At 39.9% G+C, this 21,097-nt stretch overlaps 1 protein-coding gene across 1 annotated transcript in view; it reads left to right on the top strand.

Annotated features, from left to right (window-relative positions):
• TRIQK (triple QxxK/R motif containing) overlaps positions 1–20,079 on the top strand; it is a 116,158-nt gene extending 96,079 nt beyond the window's left edge. Inside the window, exon 5 of the mRNA XM_079796227.1 lies at positions 19,985–20,079. The gene's annotated coding sequence lies outside the window, so the exon portion shown is untranslated. The remainder of the gene's footprint in view (positions 1–19,984) is intronic.
• Positions 20,080–21,097: the final 1,018 nt, after the last annotated feature.

The raw sequence follows: 21,097 nt of genomic DNA, 5'->3' as shown, positions 1-21,097 counted from the left end.
GCACACAATTTAAATATCAGTGGATAAAATCCTGTATTTGGTTCCTCAATGAGCATTTATATCCATCTGATGCTCTCATGGAATTAGTTTTGTGTGAAATTAACTTAGTGTTGGATGATAAAATACAAACTTAAAAGTAAACTGTAACAAAGACATTATAAAATATCAGACGCTCTTTTCCATAGTTGGTTCAGAAATGAATGCATGTCAGTCAGAGTCAAAATAAATCTTCTCCAGCTATATCAGATTTGTCCAGCTGCATCTCAGTACATGCTCCGTACATATGTTTTTTCTCCCCCCTACCCACAGGGATACAATAGTTTTTTTGTTTGTAGGGTTATGAAGAGGAGTCAGACTTGCAGTCTTTCCCACATTTAATAAATTCTCAAGTATATTTTTAAACATCAGGTTGTTGACAGCAATGCCAGCTCAAGAACTGGAATAACATCCAAAAAAATAGCAAAACCTAGAAATATTTTCTACACAGTGGAACACTGATTACATCATAGCCACATCCGTAACACCTCTCTGGAGCGCCTATTGCTGTTTGACTGTTGTAGCTCCTCACTATGACTTGGGCTTGGCCACGTGACTTGGTTTGACCAATGGCATGTCATCTAAGAAGGATCTAGAAAAAAGCACTTGAGCACTTCCACTTGATACCCTGCCTTCTGCCATCACCTTGAGAACCTGACTGCATCACTAGGTAGTTTGCTGGAGGAGGAGAGACATGTGGGGAACAGCCATGTAGATACATTTCATCCAGCCAAGACTGAGCATGACAACTCACCAGTAGATATGTGAGGAAGCTAGCTCATTCAATACCTAAACTTCCCAGGCAAGCCCAGCCAAAATTTCTGCCCCATAGGCTCCTGGGCTTCATAAATATTTATTGTTGTTTGCTATTAAGTTGGTGTGGTCATTTATAATGCAGCATTATTGTGGCAGTGGATAATTGATACATATATGGATTCTCAAAACACATTGTCATACTTATTATTAACTAGAGGCCTGGTACATAAAATTTGTGCACTTGGGGGGGTGGTCCCTCAGCCCAGTCTGTGCCCTCTTGCAGTCCGGGAGCCCTCTGGTAATGTCTGACTGCCAGCTTAGGCCCGCTTCCCATGGGGAGCAGGCTTAAGCTGACACTCAGACATTTTTAGTGCTGCCACAGAGGCAGGAGAAACTCCCACTATAGCTGCTGCACTCGCCAGCTCTGAGCCCGGCTTCTGGCTGAGCACTGACCAGCAGGGGGCAGCTCCTGCGTTGAGCGGGATTGGGCCAAAACTGGCTTTCTGACATCCTCCGAGGGGTCCCGGATTGCGAGAGGGCACAGGCCAGGCTGAGGGACCCCACCATTGCAGCATGATCAGGCCGGAGAGGGATGCAGGAGTTTGGCCAGCTGGGGAGGGGCCGTGGGAGGGCTCCAGGGCATGTCCGGCCCATCTTGCTCAGTCCCGATTGGCTGGACCCCAGCAGCAAGCTAACCTACTGGTTGGAGTGTCTGCCCTTTGGTGGCCAGTGCACGTCATAGCGAGTGGTTGAGTGGCCTTAGCATATCATTAGCATATTATGCTTTGATTGGTTAAATGGATGACCAGACGACTGGATACTTAGCATATTAGGCTTTTATTATATAGGATACTATCACTTTCTAATTTAATAGTAATGGAGGTGGGAGTTGGAGATATTATATAGGTGGTAAATCCAATTTATCCATTAAAACTTGTGAATAACATGTTAAACTTTGGTGAGAATTTCCTCAGATAATTGGAACTTAATAACTACTAGTAAAAGAGAAAAAACATGTTTACTAACTTAACTATTTAGAAAGAAACTTTTAAAAATAGCTAGGATCCTTACCTAGATTATCTTGAAGAAAATGCTTTTTAAAAAAGATGTTTATTGGTTCTATTCATCATGAAAATAACATATGATCATTATGGAAAATTTGTAACACATGGAAAAATGAAAGACAATCATTTTTAGTTCTAATGCTCAAAGGTAATAAATAATTATTAATACTTCATGTATTTTAACACATTTATTTTTGGTCTATTTCTTTGAATATATGTAATTTATTTAACTTCATGGTGACTATATTGTTTTCAAAACTTTGTATAAACATTTTTTGTTTTAAATTATTATAAATACTACTGTAATGGCTATTAATCACAACTTAAAAGTAGAAAAATGTAGATATAATTTATATAAGTATGCTACTCTCATTTGATATTTAGTTTTGATGTTTTATTTTGTTTTTATTGCTATTATAAATAACATATTGGTGAACACTGACTTACCCAGGGTCCTTTTCTATGTAAGGATTTCTCATTAAAATAGAATCCCAGAAGTGGAATTACTGAGTCAAAGGGTATAACATTTTAAGGCTCAAGGTATATTCCATCAGGTTATTTTCCAAAGTGTTATTGCAATTTACCTTATCACCAACACTTTAGGTCTTTTAAAACATAGTTAATGAAGCATAAATCTTTACTTATAGTTATTATTTTGAGTATCCATTCTTGCACTGTAATACCAGGGATAATTTCAGGACTTTTTGAGGACTATATAAAGCTGTTTCTTCTTTCTTCAATGGCACTAATATGCCCCGCTACCCCAGTTTTAGTTTCTTTTTTATTGTCTTATGTCTTTTTTTTTCTCCTTCAGGCCTGAGATCCAAATGGTAAAAATGGCAATACCCAGTTTGGAGAAAATAGTTTCTAATGCACTGGGAACTCACATATGCTGTTGATTAGAATGTAAATGGGTACATTTTGGGGACACTGCTATAGATTACATGCTTGTGTCCCCCCAAAGTCATATGTTGAAACCGAATCTTTCATATGATGGTGTTTTGAGGTGGGGCTACTGAGAGGTTATCAGGTTATGAGCGTGGGGACCTCATGAATGGGATTAGTGGCCTTGCCCCGTCCACTGTGGGAGGACACCACACCTTCTGGCACCGTGATCTTGGACTTCCCAGCCTTCAGAACTCTGAGAAATCAATGTTTGTGATTTATAAGCCATCCACTCATAGCAACCTGAACAGAGTAAGACAGAGGCCTTTCCAAAATAGCTATTCAAAGTCTTAAAAATATGCTTATTATTTAAACCAGAAATCCCCACTTCCAGTGCTTTATAGTGTACTTATATTCATATACTACAGTCAGAAAATAATCATGACTATAGAGGGAAAGCTTCATCTTCAAGGATGTTTATTAAATAATATGAATAATAATAAAAATAATTAGGAAAAGCTAGACCAAATAAATTGTATTGCTACTACATAGTGGAATACTACAGTTATTTAGAAAAATCATGAAGAAGAAAATATAATAACAAGGAGAAAATGAAGGATGCACTATTGAGAATAAATGTTATAAAAGGTATGTAGTATGCATACAGTATGTAATATTAATTTTTAAATTTGCATGCAGTTGCCTAAAAACACCAGGAGACTCTGTAGTAATATAAAGAGTGTTCTATATGATAGCTTTATGGACTATTAGTAGAAACTTTGTTGCTCTTTCTAAGCTGTCTACATGCATGATCTAAAATAAGAGAAAACAATGTTGAATTAGGGTTTAGGGTATTCAAGAGTTAAGTCCATGGTTTCTATTGCATGAATTTTATGCCATATCGTTAGACATCTCAGATTTTTCTTTATCTCCCTTCCTAATCCTACATATGTATTGAGGTTGACAGATACATTACCTTCTAAAAGCTCCACTATTACTCTTGGGTGATTATTGAGTAATTCTCTTGAAGTTTTTCACTGGTCCTCTGTAGTTAGTAGATGTGCCAGTTATAATACAAGCTTTCTTACTACTCATAGTTGATATATAATTTATTGTGTCTCAAACTTAATGCCCTCAAGGGCCAGTGAGGTTATGCAAAATAAGTAAAGCAGATTAGCCAACAGTCAGGTGCAAAGGGAACAGCTACTCATCACCAACCGACTGCAGACATACCTTGTAAGTATTGCGGGTTCAGTTCGGACCACCGCCATAAAGCAAGTATCTCACTAAGTTAAAATGAGTTGTAATTTTTTCTGCTAGTGGAGGGTCTTGCTTTCACTTTGTAAAAAACTCAAAACATAGGAAGTGCAATAAAGCGAAGCTCAATAAAACGAGGTATGATGGTGTTGCCCAAAAGCAACATTGGCCTTATGGTGACAGCTCTAGTGATTTTTTTTTCAAGGGAAGCTATGAATCCACTTTATAAAGTTATCTCTCTATTTTTATATCGTGGATATTATTTCAAACATATTAAAACTTTACAAGGCAGAGAAACATGTCGGCAAGTTGCATTTGCCCTACAAGAGGCCTGTTTCTGATTTCTCACATGCCAACATGTCAACTTGTCAAATTCATGGCATCCACAAGTAAATAATTCTGATCTAAAGACCAATAATTTGCAGTGAATAATCAACTCATTTATTAAGTAGATGTCTGGGTATAATGGGACTGCAAGTTGTCAAGGTGAATGCAATGACAAGTCATCCAGTATTTTTCAGTTTTACACCCAGGATATTTATGTGAAGCGTTTTAGTTTTCTTACAGATGTGCTTTGTACAGGAGCGGTGTCAAAATCCACAAACCTCAATGTCTATCATCGTCCACTTCCAAAATTAATGGGCACCCTAAAGGACTCTGGGAAAAGAAAGATTTCAGTAATCAGAACAAAGGATAACCTGATTTAGGATTACTGGGTGTGAGGCTACACATAGAGTGAGTCTGTGTTCCAGAACAGGGATACTCCTCTGTAGTGATTTCTAAGCTTGACCGGGACACACAGACGACTTGGACAGCAGGAAGCCCAAGTTCTTGGGCTCTGGTTATTTGTAGGAATTGTATAGTAATGAAGGGCGACCAATACCTGGAAGCGTGAGGCTTTGGGGGAAATTATAACTCCTCTTGGAGTGAGATTCTATAGAAAGCTGAGTGTGGGTGCAATCCCTACATTGGATAAAAGGGTGTTGGGGTCAATTTCATTTCATTTCCCCCAGAGAGGGAGCTTGGGAACAATTCTCATTGCATGACAGTCATAGACCTCATTGCAGATATGGTGGGATTAGAACTTACTGCAACTTTAAGAACCATGGAAAGCAAACTATCATTGAGGATGGGTAGGATGTCTGTCAAGCTATTTTGGTCAGCACACAGACGATGCTGTCACCGGAAGTGGTCCACAGACCACACTTTGAGAAATGACCACAGCCTGAGATTAGGCATATTCTTGAAGGACCCATGGTCGCTTGTTGTTGCTGAAACTGGGTAGAGCTGGCGTTATTAGATGCCTACTTTTATGAAGAGTTCTGAAAGGATTGAGAAAGGCGGGCTCTGGAAGGTCAAGGAAGGTAAAGATAATGCAACCAAGGCTGGAGGAAAGAGGAGAGTAGAATCTTGTTAATGCCTGTGTCCTTACTCCTCGGTGTATAGTGGGGGCGGTCTGTCTGTAAGGGACAGGTCTGGAGGAAGGTGTTGGACTGTGAAAGGACAACAGGGCTTCTACACTTTATCATACCTGCAGTCCTGCCATCTCAGGAAGCTGCCACTGGGTGACCTTTAACCTTCTCCCGTGAATCTCAGTCAAGAGGATTTTCCATTGAGATTTAAATTCTGAACAGATTCCAAGTTGCAAGGCCTACCTGACTGCAAATGAGAACGATGGCCACTGAGAACCCAAATGTGCTGATGCAGGCTCCTGACGCTCTAGTCAGTTGACCTGGCAGCTCTGGTGTGAGGTGAGGTGGAACCTAAATATGCAAACTGGTTCTTTTCCAGGCCTCTGCCATGTGGAGTCGGGCTTGCTTGATGAGGAGAGTCTTACCCATCCCTTTCCGGTTGACACAAGTGTTTGGACCATGGCTGGCAATAAGGAGCGATAATAATGTTTATCAGAAGTCACCTTCCATTTGTGTCGCACGCCACATTGAACTATGCAGTGTCATATCCATTATCGTACTGGATCCTTGAAGCAATGCAGTGGACTAGAAACATCACCACAGCCTGAGATGAGGCATATTCTTAAAGGACTCATGGTCGCTCGCATGCATTTAGAATGTGTGCGTCTGTGCTTGGACATAAAAATGACCCCCTTTCTGTGTGACGTGTATATACTCTGCTCTTTAAATTTTACTTTTTAATATTTCATTTGCCTTTTAAAAATCTCCCTATTCTGTGACCTTTTGCATCTGTTCTAATATCTCACAAGCATTAGCAAAACTAATTATTGAGAAGAAACACACACGCGACGGAACTCATCCCGGAATTTCTGCTCTCACAGGAGATAGTTAGCCTCCCTTCCCTTCCCTTCCCTCCCTCCCTCCCACCCTCCCTCCCTTCTTCCTTCCTTCCTTCCTTCCTTCCTTCCTTCCTTCCTTCCTTCCTTCCTTCCTTCCTCCCTCCCTCCCTCCCTCCCTCTCTTCCTTACGTTGCTAGGATAAAGTATGCATGTGTGTGTGTGTGTGTGTGTGTACTGGAGAAGGGTAGGAATTAAGGGTAAGAATTGAGTTAACAAAGTAAAGAAAATCATAAAGTTCCAAAAGAGATCCTTTAGAGGTTAAAGGCAGAATCTAGATAGGCATGCATTTACACTATGATTTTATGGGACATATTTCTTTTAGTGAGACAATGCTATCAGACTCTGGATTGTGCTACTTAAACTATTCACTCTATACAGTGACAGCTAAAATCAGTGATAATTAATGTTTTTAAGTAATTTTATGTTTAGGGATGTATTCTGTTCCTAGCTTTGATTGTTAATATTTACCAGGTGAATTGAAATTCTCAAATATATGTGTGATAAATATTGCACTGAAATTATCATAATCCTTTCCCTAAACGAGTCTGCTTCATATTTTAAGGTCTTTATTTTGCCAGATGGTATTGAGATCACTAATACAGCAATCACAAGTTCCCGTTTATGTAGAAACGTAACCATCAGAGATAAGTGTTAACAGGGTGAGAATTACATTTTTTTTATACTTGAGAATTTTAGGATTCTTAGTGAAATGCTTATCTTTTATATGTGCTAGTATATGAAAGTCTTTTAAACAAATAAGAGGCTAAACACATACCTGTCCCAAGCCATTGAAATAATAATGATAATGAATTTAACAGACAGGGAATTTTCAAAATAATACTTAACATATGGTAGAAACATGAACCTTTTTGTCTGACACTTTTTTATTTGATTTAGGCTGAATTTACCAAATATTTTGATAGAGGGGAGGCCATTGAATGTTCTGATTAAAACCTTGGACTCCAGAGTCAGATAGAACTGAATTTGACTCTTGCTTCTGATGCTTACTCGCTAAGCTTTCCAGACCACAGACCAGTTTTCCCGTCTGTACAATGGAGACCAAATTGTAACTAGGCGGGTTGCTAAGTTATAAAAGAAGATGCAGAATGTGGAATGATTAGCACAGCATTTAATAGAAAGTCGGTGTTCAGTCAGTAGTGCTGTTGGTATGTGATTGCTTATTAACAGTAATAGTAATTCGGTTATCTTTACCAATATGGGTATATCTCATGCATTCTAAAATATATGTATAATTTTCTCTAAGATGAAAAGCAATGTTTTCTGTGTTTATAAATGTATTTATTACATACTAATCGAGTCACTACTATGTATTGGGGTAGCTGGCTGGAAGCTAGGTTTAGGATGGTGAGCCAAGCAAAATCCTTCCTTTCACAGAAGTTTCAGTACGAGGAATAGATGATAAAAAAGCCAACTAACACATTTATTGTTTTTTGTCGGAGTGCTGGTGAGGGATTGCTTTCCAAGTCCACTGGAAGGCTAGTCTCTTCCCTGTTTCCCGTGGGGAACTCTGGGCGCCAAGGTAACTCACACAAAACTGATGCCCTCCCTGTCACTTCGCACCCCCGATGGATGGGCCGCTGGGCATGTCTGTGTGTGTGCATTTCCTTCCAATCACCTCACCAGTGTTCCCCAACTAATGTGAAGCGAGTGCATAGATTAAGGGCCATTCTTCATTAAAAAAAATATATAGTTCAAGAATGCTCAGCATCTCCCAGGCATGCTGAATGGGGACAGAATGGAGGCAAATCTGTGTTCTTACCTTCATTTATTTTCTGGAAAAACAATAAATGTTTTCTACCCCACCCCCCGCCCCCCAATCTATTAAGATCTTATTATGTGAAGTCTTAATGGAAATAAGAAAGAACTCTTAAAAGACAGGCTTCTGGAGTGTCAGTGCATGAATGGAGAAAGACTTCGGGTTCTGACCTGGACTCCTTTCCAGGGGCGGGGGGAGGACCCTTTCTAGGTGTCAAGTTCATGAGGCCTCTTCCCCGAGTTCCTGGCTTCGGCGCTCACGTCAAGCCTCGTCCCGTGTCTCGGGGGCCCGCCCCCAAAGAGCTGCCCGGAAGGCCCGAGCAGGAAGGAGGAAAGTTTGCCTCCTGGCCCTCCGCGGCGCCTTCCAAGCTGGCATCCTCTCCGCCCATTCTTAAAACGCGCAGGGGGCCCGGGCCGCGGTGCTGACAGTGTGCCTTCGCAGATGCCACCATATGGGGCTCGGAAAACTAGTTGCGCTGATGAGTCCCTGCACATGCAGGAGACAGTTTGCATCGCTGGCACCGTCCCTGCGCAGAAGCAGGCACAGCTTCGCGAGGCCGAGCAGATGGCACCGGAGCTGGTGCCAGGGAAGCAGTGAATTAAAGGTTAGACCCACCAGGTTTGATGTGGTGCCAGTTTGAATTGGTACAGAAGTTTCAGCCCACCTGCTTATTGGCCTCATGACATCTGGCATCTTGTTATTTATTTATTTATTTATTTTTTAAATTTGGGACCGAACGGAAGGCAGTAAGGAAAGAAGAAGAAAGAAAAAAAAAAAAAGTCATTTTGAAAAGCCAGTTAGAAATCCATGGGTTTAAATCACTAACCAAAAAATAAAGGACCACAGGCCCTCTGCATGAATGCTCTGTATTAACAATTTTTACAAAGCCTTGGGGAGATGACACACCGATGTGCTGAATTGTGCTGCAGTTTATAGCATCGTGATAATAGGGGAGGTGGACCGCTAAGTTGCGACGTGGTGACAACAGAAAAGGCTGCTGTCCATCACCTACATATTTGTGTGTGTGTGTGTGTGTGTGTGTGTGTGTGTGTGTATAAACTTGTTTCTATTTATTCTATTTATTTTTACATTGTAATAATCAGAAAACATTGTGGAATTTCTCACAGAAACCTCGCTGGTGGGTTCTAAAACAGTAAAGGTATGTTCCCACCTTTAGTTTGCTCCTGAGAAGTTTTCGGTGGCAGTGCATGTCGTGATGCTGCCTCTTAGCTGTACTCCCCACTTGCTCTGCACACATTCTTGTATTGTGTACACTAATATGCAATGTACCCAACTCCGGGCTAGCAGTGTGTGCCGACTCAAACGTGTGTGTGTATCTCCTCCATCTCGGATTTGAATGCTTGCTCCCCGGGTGTGAAATGAAGGCATACAGCAGAGTTGCACTCTGAGGTGATAGTTTCCTAACCAAGCCTTTGGATTCAAAGTGTATATGAAACCTGGCTTGGCGCAGCTATAATTTATTGATTTTAAATAGACTTTTCATGATATTGTGTTCAGTCCTATATTGCCATTCTAGAGGCAAAGGAATTCATCGTTAAGCAAATCTATTAAGCATCTAAAATAGCATCACCTTTCATCCCATGAATCTGACATAAATACTGATTTTTTCCCCCCGCAATGGAATTGGCTTTATATTTTTCGTATTTTAGAGATTATGGCAGCTATGAAGGTTTGTGGCGGTTTAGTCTTTTCCTTTCAGAAAAACACCTAGAGAAGAGACTGAGGAAAAAGCAGTAGCAAGTATTTCTGAGTTCTGCTCCAAGTAGTTGGAGAGAGGGAGAGACAAAACCAGGAGCACACCCCTATTTGTAAACAGAGAAAATGAGGCTACTAGAAAGCCAGGAAGTTCTTCTTGTTTGAACCTTGTAGACAGGCTACAGACAGAGGCAGTGAAGAACCAATAACACTTATATAGTCCTTCAGAAGATGTAAAGAAATGGAAGGTGTCTGGGAAAGTTACATCCATTCTGTTAACTCTGAATATAATCTGGAAATTTGCTGTCTGTGTTGAAGCCTTGAATGAAATATTACACTGAGTGGCCAGATTATGATGATCTCTGAACGCATAATAATCTGGCCACTCAGTGTATATCCTATATAATAAAAGGCTAATATGCAAATTGTCCCCTCGACCAGGAGTTCGACCAGCAGGCAGGCCAGCCAACTGCCCATGTCCCCTCCCCCTGGCCAGGCTGGCCGGACCCCACCCATGCACGAATTCATGCACCGGCTTCTAATATATATATATACATATATACACTGAGTGGCCAGATTATTATGATCTCTGAATGCATAATAATCTGGCCACTCAGTGTATAATGACCTTTTAAGATTAAACATACTATTAACTAGTCATGTTAAAGTATGAAGACACATTTAAAATAAGTTTAAACTATTACACGGTTACTAAGTATTAACATTAACATACCAATGAACTTGCTTTTCTAAACTGAATGAACCACAACTATATCTTTTTCCAAAGACAAAGCCAGGGGAAATTCTATTTCCTGGAGAGAGAAAAGTGCTATAGAAAAAATAAAGTTAAAAAATATCTCCTAAATCACATGGCTGCAAATGCTGTTGGGGTTTTGCAGACCCATTTGTTATCCAATCCTTAGCTTCATCTTAAACTTAAGAAGTGAAAAACAAATTCTCAAATCTATTTGATCTAATTTAAAGGGTATATTAGTCAGCATTTCACAACAGAATAGAGACAGGAAGGAATAAACCCCCCGGTGCAGTGCCGCCCTAGCGCGGGCGCCACTTAGAGCTCCCTTCTGTTCACGTAACTGACTCATTTATATTTGATACTTCTTCATAATTCTGTTAGACTGGAATTTCTTTCACAAGCTTCTAAGGTGTTATTCCATAATAATGCTCCTTCATTATTGCTCTACAAAGACATCCAAGAAATGCATACATTATTCAGTGTTGTTATAAATAATTCTTGTTTGTTATAGACCGAGTACTAAATTGCTGCCTCGCATTTATTGTAGTGAGAGAATTGAAGTTGTCCAGATAAATAGGTAGCCCCAAATATTCCAGGGGAAATAAAAGAAATACAGGGGAGGGAAAAAGGAGTTTCACAACAATAATTAATAAATAACAATCCAGGAATAAACTCTGTTTCACGTACTCACAACTGTAACCCTACTTTTGCCCCACCCTGTATGTGTGCTTCTTCAACTGAGCAGGGTTGTGTGTGTTTTTTCCCTTTGTTTTTGTTTTTTAAATGTTTTTATTTATTTATTATTATTATTATTTTTTTAGAGACAGAGGAAAGTAGAGGAAGAGATAGAAACATCGATGAGAGAGAAATATCAACATCCATAGGCTGCCTCCTGCACACCCCCTACTGGGGATTGAGCCCAAAACCTGGGCATGTGCCCTGACTGGGAATCAAACCAGAGACATAAACGCTCAACCACTGAGCCACACCAGCCAGGCAGCTGAACAGTTTTAATGGGGCAGTGGTTTAAAAAAAATCCCCTGCCCTGGCCATGTTGCTAAGTGATTAGAGCATTGGCCTATGCATTAAAGGGCCACGGGTTTGATTCCTGGTCAAGGGCACATGCCCAGGTTGTGGGCTCAATCCCCAGTGGGGATTGTGCAGGAGGTGGCTGATCGATGATTCTCTCTCATCATTGATGTTTCTATCTCTCTCTCCCTCGCCCTTCCTCTCTGAAATCAATAAAAATATATTTTTTAGAAAATAGTCATGTCTTAGTGATTTTGATTTCTTTGTATAAACATAGATCTTTAAACGTATTAGAATATTAGGAAATCAGTATATTTCGAATATGTGTTATATCAATTTATCAGAATTGCACTAAGGAAATTTTAATTTAATTCATCTTCTTCAGGTAATATAGAATCAACTAGAGGCCCTGCGCACAAAATTTGTGCATGGGGTTGGGGGGTTCCTCAGCCCAGCCTGCATCTTCTTGCAATCTGGGACCCCTTGGGGGATGTCGGGTCTAAACTGGCAGTTGGACATCCCTCTCACAATCTGGGATGCTGCATGCACCAGCGACCATACTTTTCATACAGGTGAAAGGCATCTTGCTGTTGTATGGGCAGCTACATTTTTTTGCCCTGATTGTAAAAAGTAGTACATAACACGATCCTTCTGAGGCAGTAGGGTGGAAAAACTGAAGCAGAGAGAAATTAAATAATTGGCTTTATCACACAGTTATAAGTGTCAGAATCAGGGCTGACCACAAAGTGTGCAAGCCAGAGTCCATGCATGTCATCGCTGCATCATCCTGTTTGTTTTCAGTGTTAGGCCAGGTTTTAATTTTTAAATCTAAGAGACTGTTCCCAATATATAGAGTAGGGCTCCTAGGCCTGGCCGGTGATCAGGACTACACAAGACTATAGATATTAAAGGTATGAATCATTGGAGGTCATCTTGGAAGTTGGCTACTCCTGAAAGTTCATTCTTTTCTGCAAGATGAATTGTGGACTAGCTTTGCTACTGCTACTGCTATAAGGATTAGAGAGCACAAGGTATTGAAAAACAACATTTTAGAGCTGAAAAAATCCAGAGATTATAATCTAATTCAAGTATTCTTGAGTCATAGATCTAGAAGTGGCTTTAAAGCTTAGTTAATTCAACCATTTGGTTCAGAGCTGGGAAAAGAGAGGCTCCGACAGGATATTTGTGGCAGAGCTGAGAGAGTGGTCAGAATTGATGTATCTTCAGTCAATAAATGGTCAAATGAAGTTGGCAGACACACAAAATCCTCTGGGAAAGTCTGAGGAGGAAAACCAAGCATGTTCTTTTGATGTGTAAAAGTATTCTGAACTTGAGTCAACATTACAAATTGCATAATTTTTATGACTAACTACCATGCACTACAGTTGTGATTTTCCTTATTGGAAAAGTGTGCTGCACACTAATTTGTGGAAGTTTTATTTGCTCACGACATTATGTTCTATTGACATGTTTCTAATTGTGCTAATTTACTGATCATACAATGTGGTCACTTGCTCAGAAATTACAATTAATGGAAATATTATCCATATATATAAATTTATTATATATATATATAGAAAAACTATATATATATGCATATATATATAATAAAACTCTATATCTTAAACTAAGATATAAAGTAATAGAGAAGATTTTTTAAAAATAATTGAATAATTTAATCTTTGGCATTAAACAAAATCTTATAAAGCACTTAATTCAAAGGTATATTGTACAAAATAGAATGTCTTGAATTCCATTTTTAATTCTCTAGAAGTTAAATTTAGATAAATTTTAATCTTAGTGTAGTTTCTTTCAAGAATGAAGTTCTTTTACTTACTCTAATGAAGGTCACAGACAAATCTCTTTTTAAAGTTCAGCCGTTCCTTCATTATTTTGCCAACAAGAATGGACTATCAAAAGCTACAGAGTTCAACTGTTTTATAGACTTTCTTTGCAATTGGAATACAAGACAAATAAAAGTAGTCATAAAAAGGGTCATTTGATTTTGAGAGTTTTACGGCCATAGTTACAGATTGGCATACATAAGGATAAAGGTACTGGGCCTCGCATTACTAGCTCTGCTGTATATTTTGTTTTGGCTCCTTAAGAGACTAGGATTTGACAGGGGAGAAATATACATTTTCAACCTATTTTTTCTTTGGAAAAATGTATCTTATATCTATGATCTAGGATCACACTGCTGAAACAGGGCAATATATCAATGTGGTGCTGTACCTGTGCGGTGTTTCAGCTCAAGCCCAGGATTGGGGTAGTCTGATAATTTATTTACATTCTATCCACATCTCTAAGTATTTCTCCATGAAGGTTTCATTTTTAATTTTTTTGAGACTAAAATAGATATAGCCAGTTAATTCTTCAATCTGTGTTTCTTCATTTAACATACGCACAGATGACTTTAAATATTATTTTCCTGTCGTTGTAATCCTAATAATTAGCTATTGTTATTACATAGTCAGCTAAATGGTAAATATCGCAGGCAATGTGCGGAGTCCAAATGGGACTAATCCGTTAATTCTATATTATTTTTATCCTTGTATTTTAAAATAATTTCACATAAAAATGTTAAAAGTATACTTTACATATTTATTATTTAATGACCCACACTGCTGTGTCTTAGTCTACTGTTATTATGCCAGCAAACCACCCACAGAGTATTTTCTGTGATTGAAGGCCCACGGCACACTTTCTGAGGCTATCAGAACTGTCAAAAAGTGAGTCTATCTATACAGGGTGAAGAAAATGACAATAAAGAGAATTAGCAGCTTTAACTAAAACTCCCATTTGGTTGAGGAATGTGCCTAAGAAAGTTTTAGAATTCATGTTTTTTAATGCTCATCATGGGCATGGGTAAAAAAGAAAATACGAAGATGGTTCATCTTTAGGTAAAATTTCTCATGGGAAAAATACACATCCAGCAGAAAATCCAAAGTTATATCATCTATGTCCTTGACCATCCTTGTAATTCAAATGCAAACTGTACCATATCGCTTGCCTCTGATTTTAATGGTCTTGACTTTTGCTTCATTACCTTGTGATTGTGAGCTGCGTAGCATCAGTTTGATAACAGTTTTAGAATGATAAAAGTAGGGCATTTTCCAGTTCTTGGTCTAAAGTATATAATACGGCTGTTCGTTTTGTAAAATCTCCAAATGCCCTCTCATCCCCCTTGTTTACGCATTCTTTCTTTCCCTACTTCCATGTTTGCATTGGCTTACCAGCTTGTTTCTGCCAAATGCGTTAGTTGAAATGGGAACATTAATTTTTATGCATACAGGCATGTCGGCTGCTCTGGGAGGGAAGGGGGAGGTAGGGATGGAGGAGTCAGGTGGAACAAAATCTCTGAGCATGTGTGTATATTGCCCCAGGCTGTACTTGTCATGGAAAGGCTACAGGACAAGCATAATGTATAGAGGCTTTTTACAACCAAGATGTCAATGAGCTGCTCTAGCTGGTTTGGCTCAGTGGATAGAGCATCAGCCTGCAGACCCTTGGATCAAGGGCACATGCCGAGTTGCGTGCTCAATTCCCAGTAGGAGGCATGCAGGAGGCAGCCGATCATTGATGGTCTCTCATCATTGATGTTTCTATCTCGCTCTGAAATCAATAAAAATATATTTTAAAAAAAGATGTCAGTGAGCAAAGGATTGCAATAATTTTTTTGAAAATCCTATGTATCTGTTTACAACCTTCTTAACATTAGGTCGTTTAGGCTGTTCACCTAACCTAAAGTTTACTTGATCCTTGTTTCAAAGCCCCATTATCGAGATGTTTTACAGGATAATTTAATAAAGAATAGACAACAACAAATATAAGAAGATAGACAATTTTAAAATTGCAAGAATACAGAATACCCTGTAGAACTTTTAAGTTCTTTACAGTTTTTGGTGAACAAAATAACCTGTCCCTTTTGGCCCTCCCAACAGTTTCCATAGGTCATGCTATTCCAGAAATGTTGCCTGTTGGCTGGCATTCTACTCTGTTGAAATTTTTGTTGAGTTTGACAGGTAAACACATTGGGTCCTGGAGAGAGTACATTCTTTGGAGACAGAAATATTGGGTGTGAGACTAGGCTTAAAAAGTTACTACCTATTTGCCAATGAGACATTTTCTAAATATACTCTGAGTGGCCAGATTATGATGATCTCTGAACGCATAATAATCTGGCCACTCAGTGTATATCTTATATAATAAAAGGCTAATATGCAAATTGTCCCCTTGACCAGGAGTTCGACCAGCAGGCAGGCCGGCCAACCACCCATGTCTCCTCCCCCTGGCCAGGCTGGCCGGACGCCACCCATGCACGAATTCATGCACCGGGCCTCTAATATATATATACTGAGTGGCCAGATTATTATGGGTTCAGAGATCATAATACAACTCAACACAAGGAAGACAATCCAATTTAAAAATGGGCAAAGGACCTGAATAGACATTTCTCCAAAAGCACATACAGATGGCCAATAGACATATAAAAAAATGCTCAACATCACTAGTCATCAGAGAAATGCAAATTAATATCACAATGAGATATCACCTCACACCTGCCAGAATAGCTACCATCAATAAATTAACAACACAAGTGCTGGTGAGGATGTGGAGAAACGGGAACCCTCATACACTGTTGGAGAGAATGCAGACCGGTGCAGCCACTGTGGAAATCAGAATGGAATTCCCTCAGAAAATTAAAAATGGAACTCCCATTTGACCCAGCAATCCCACTTCTGGGTAAATATCCTAAGAATCCCCAACCACCAATTTGAAATAATATATGCACCCCTATGTTTATAGCAGCATTATTTACAATAGCCAAGATCTGGAAACAGCCCAAGTGATCATCAGTAGATGAGTGGATTAAAAAACTGTGGTATATCCACACAATGGAATACCTCATTGCTGTAAAAAAGAACTCTTACCATTTGCAACAGCATGGATGGAACTGGAGAACATTATGCTAAGCGAAATAGAGAAAGATAAATATCACATGATCTCCATCATTTGTGGAATATAATGAACAACATAAACTGATTAACAAAAATAGATACAGAGACATAGAAGCATCAAACAGACCGACAAACCTCAGAGGGAAGGTAGGGGAGGGTGGGGAGAGTGGGGTAAGAGATCAACCAAAGGACTTGTATGCATGCATATAAGCATAACCAATGGACACAGACAGTAGGTGGGTGAGGGTTTTATTGAGGTAAAAATTATACACAATGAAATACATTTGTTTTCATTGCACAGTCCAGTGAACTTTGATAAAGATCTATATACCTGCTGTCACAGTGAAGATAGAGCACACTTCTATTACCCCAAAAACTTCCCTCATGCCCTTTCTAGTCAACGTCATCCTCACCCCAGACTTCAAGCAACCACTGACCTCCTTTTGGTTACCAAAGACTTGTTTTGCCTTCTTAATAATTAGCTTTTATTAAGGCTGTTTCCATGTTGTTCCAAAATCAGCTTAATAGTATGTCATGTATATTGTACCATCATTGTGAAAGCACAATTAGGCATTCGCTGGCATTTGCTATTCAGTTATGAGCTACATAAAGTTCTAGAAAGGTCTGCACACTGATTGATCTGTCCAGCAGTTACAGAACGGCTGCAGGGAATGTGGTCTCTGTCCCTAACATGGAAATGGGTTGGATCCAACCGTAGACTCCTAACATTTTCCATACTCAGAATTATACCTTAAGTCTCATATTAGAGAGAACCACTTTTTGCTCTTTAGGTTCCAAATGTGTTTTAAAATGTGACCCTGCTTTTAAAAATCATCATAGAGACTGTCCATATTGTATCAGGAGAAGGACATTTATGATCAAATAGGAAATGCTGCTGCTTCCCTTCCCACTTCTCCTATTAAAATATTGCCTGTTGGTTTTCAAGATTTTTCCTGCTGCAGCAACTTAAAAATAATTTGTATATCAATTTTTATTTATTTATTTATTTTGCTTACTGTTGTGTTGTGATTCTTTCTTCTGTTGTCATAAGTATGAATATCCGGTAATGGGCACCATTCATTTCTGTGCTTAGTAGTTTTCCTGGGGTGCCCGTGACAGGGGAAATGTATGCATTAAAACAAATGCAATAAAAAGCAGCTCTCTTTACAATTTCAGCCCAGCTGCCACATTGATGGATACACTCTCTCGCACATGCTCCGGGGGGCGTCTAATGCCTGACTCCCCGCCGTAGCGTCTATTTGCACATCTTAAACCACTTATTGGATTTGTACAGGATTTTTCAGCCTGAGTGCCATCGCTGTGTTCACGTGTGTGACATTTGTAAATCCTGGCTTTGCATGTCATTCACCAAACCATTGTCAGAAGGTATGTACCCGAGTCTTTGCGCATCCCCAGTCCTCTTCTTTGGATTAGACGGGGCCCATTTTGTGTAACTAAAAAAGTGCATTGGTCATTATATTTCCCTCATTGCCAGCATGAACAACAAAGAGAAATTTAATCAGTCTTGTCTAATGGGGCATGTCTTTGTCTCTCAAATTCATATAAAATTAACTAACACTCTGTATTCAAAGTTAACAGTGTTTAACCTTTTTTCAAAATATGTATCTCAAAAGGTTCTGTTCAGCTCATTGGCTGTTGTTTAAAACTCTACTTAACTATGGTGTCAGTTGCTCTGAATTATTGAGCTTAAGACCCTTGTTCAGTGCGGACAGCACTTTAGTATGACACCCTGTCAAAGCTTTTATAGTTATGGATGGGAGCAGGAGATGACTCAAGCAGATGCCTTTCTTGGGTGCGAACTGTAACACAGCACAGCAATCTCCAGGCAAATCAAATCCTTTCTTCTGCCCATTGTTTGCAAGTAACACAGATTTCAGGAGTTCCTAATATCACCAATACTTCTGCTCACATATCTAGATCACGTAACCCTTTAATAGACTTGATAATACCAATGAACAGGAACAACAAACAACTGTGATCTTAAGGCAATGCCGCACATATGACTATGTTGCTGAATCACAAAGAAACATGATTTCTTAACTGTATGCCACTGGAATTAACTGCACATCAGCATATTCGTAGCTCTGAACCTCTGGATTTCTTTTAAGGATTCCTACCGCTGAATGGTTGGGCTTCTTGCCTCTGAAGTTGTTGACCTGGTGAACACCATGGGTATTCAGAAGCACCAGAGGTCACGTGGGCTGACACTTGGCCTCTCCGTATCCTCTGTGCGGAATAAAGACATAAGCATTCCCTTGTTTAGTGGTGCTTGTGAGTTGGTATTCCAGAGCAGTTGGTTTGAATTGTGACCTGAATCCAATTATGTGAGTGTGCAGTGTTGATGATTATTACAGTGGGGAACTCTGAAAGGTGCTGGGGGGACAGAGAAACAAGAATCACGACCTACTGATTGCATTTAGCTGTGGAGTGGGCTTCCATCAGTGTTCTTTGCTGAACTCCCCAAGGCACAGAAACGCTGCATGCCCGGGTGGCCGTGGGCTGGATATACGGCACTGAGGAACCATTAGACATCTGCGGGTCAATAATCCTTGTGCTGAGGGGGATTTGCATCCCGAGAAGAGCTACACCGTCTGCCAGGTTCAAAGTTCACTCTCTGAAAGATACTGAAACATAGTCTATTGTGTTCATTTTCACAATTATCAAAATATCCATTAAGTACATAAATCAAAGATACTTCTAAATATGTGTTAGGACCTTTGGGGGTTTGGTGGGGAACCAACAAATAAGGCATAAGGCAAACCAACAAAGAGAGTAGGAAAAAGTAGGCATGACACTTTTTATTTATACAAAACCTTCCCATTTCGTAGCAGGAGCTGAGTGCACATGGATATGCTTACACCATATGACTTAGTCTTTCTAGTGAAAATGTTCGTGGATATGTCTCTCCGCAAAGGTCAATGTGCAGGGTGTGGCAGGCAGAGCTCCTGAGGGCGGGGCTGGCTGTATCACCGAGAGCAGGGTTTTTCCCTTTTCCTGAGCTGTGGCTTCTGAAAGGGGCCAGCACCTCTTAGGAAAAATGGCTGTTTCAGTTTGGGGGGATGGGGAGTGGGATCAACTCCAGGTCTCCCCCCAATGCTTCCTACCCTAGTCTCTCCTCAGGCACCTCAGTCCTCACCAACCCTCTCTCCACTGAAGCCTCAGATGAGTAGCTGCCAATGAAAACCCTGTGCTCTGGGGAGGGAGAGTGGTGGGAGGTAATCAACCAAGGACCTTGCATGCACATATGCATGGCCCATGGACACAGGCCATGGGGCGGTGAGGGCCTGGGGCAGGGGCGGGCTGGAGGGGGTCAATGGGAGAAAAATGGGGACATATGTAATACTTTCAACAATAAAGAAGTATTAAACAAACAGACAAACAAACAACAGAACAGCCCTGTTGCTTTATCTCCAACAGGTTCCAGATTCCCAGGCAGCCAGAAGCCTGCTGCCATTCACGGCTGGATATTCCATGGGCCGCGGGGTCTTGGCTCTGGGCCTCTGTCTTCTTAGTGGAGAGCTCCCTCCTCACTCTCGGCCCATCCCCATGGACGCTGGGTCAGCTCCTCTCACAACCTCGTCCTTGATACTCGTCTCCAGGTATTTTTTGTTTTTCCTTGATATGCCTCCTCCTCACGGAACCACAGTTGGTGATTATGGATGAATGTTCCCCAATTTTACTTGTATTCCCAGTCTGGCCATACAGTAGAAGCATCAAGGCATTATAACAATTCCCTACACAAGATTGGCTCGGTGGGACTTCTAGCATCTAACCCCTGAAAGCAATCCAAGTTAAACATTTTTGAAGTCTTACATATTTAGAGACAACCTATTTAAAAATCCTTAGTTTGATTCTTGTGGTCTCATTGATATTTGCCTTTAAATATCGCGATTGAATATTTAACTTGTATGAATCAAAGATTCTGAAGTGTTTGTAGACATGTTCTGTCATACTGAGTTAGAGGTAGACACAAGGAAAGCCCAGTGCTGAGAGATGAGAGCTAAAAGTTGGGACGCACCTTGATATCATATAAAATGTTTAAATTGAGTTCCTTGAAATTTAACCACTCCATAGTAAAAGTCCATCACAATATGATGAACTGTTGAGGTTCATGTAAGCCTTCTACTACCAGTGATATAAAAAATTCAACCATCCCCAAAATACACAAATCCAAGAATCTTAAATTCCTTAAAATCATGGATTTTCTAACTCCTTGACTACCTCTTCAAAGCTAGTTATGAATTAATTTTATAGTAAACTAGTTACTGCATGTGAATTTCAGCTACCATGTTTCAGAAACAGGCATCAAACATAGATCACAGCAACTCATCCTCCTGATTTAACGACAGCAGAGCATGAGCCCAGGTTTAGTAGTGAGCACTTGATCCTCCTTAAGTCACTCCCCATTATTGTATAAAAGAGAGTAATTCCCATTATTTCTTTGAGGAAAGCACTAGAAAAAGCTTAAGGATGCTTACTTACTAAAAATAAAATCATCCAACTTAAAGGAGGAAAAGTACTGTACCCATA

Source organism: Cnephaeus nilssonii, assembly GCF_951640355.1.
Source record: "Cnephaeus nilssonii genome assembly, chromosome: 18".
NCBI classification, from domain to species: Eukaryota; Metazoa; Chordata; class Mammalia; order Chiroptera; family Vespertilionidae; genus Cnephaeus; species Cnephaeus nilssonii.
This window is presented reverse-complemented; position numbering and strand designations above follow the sequence as displayed.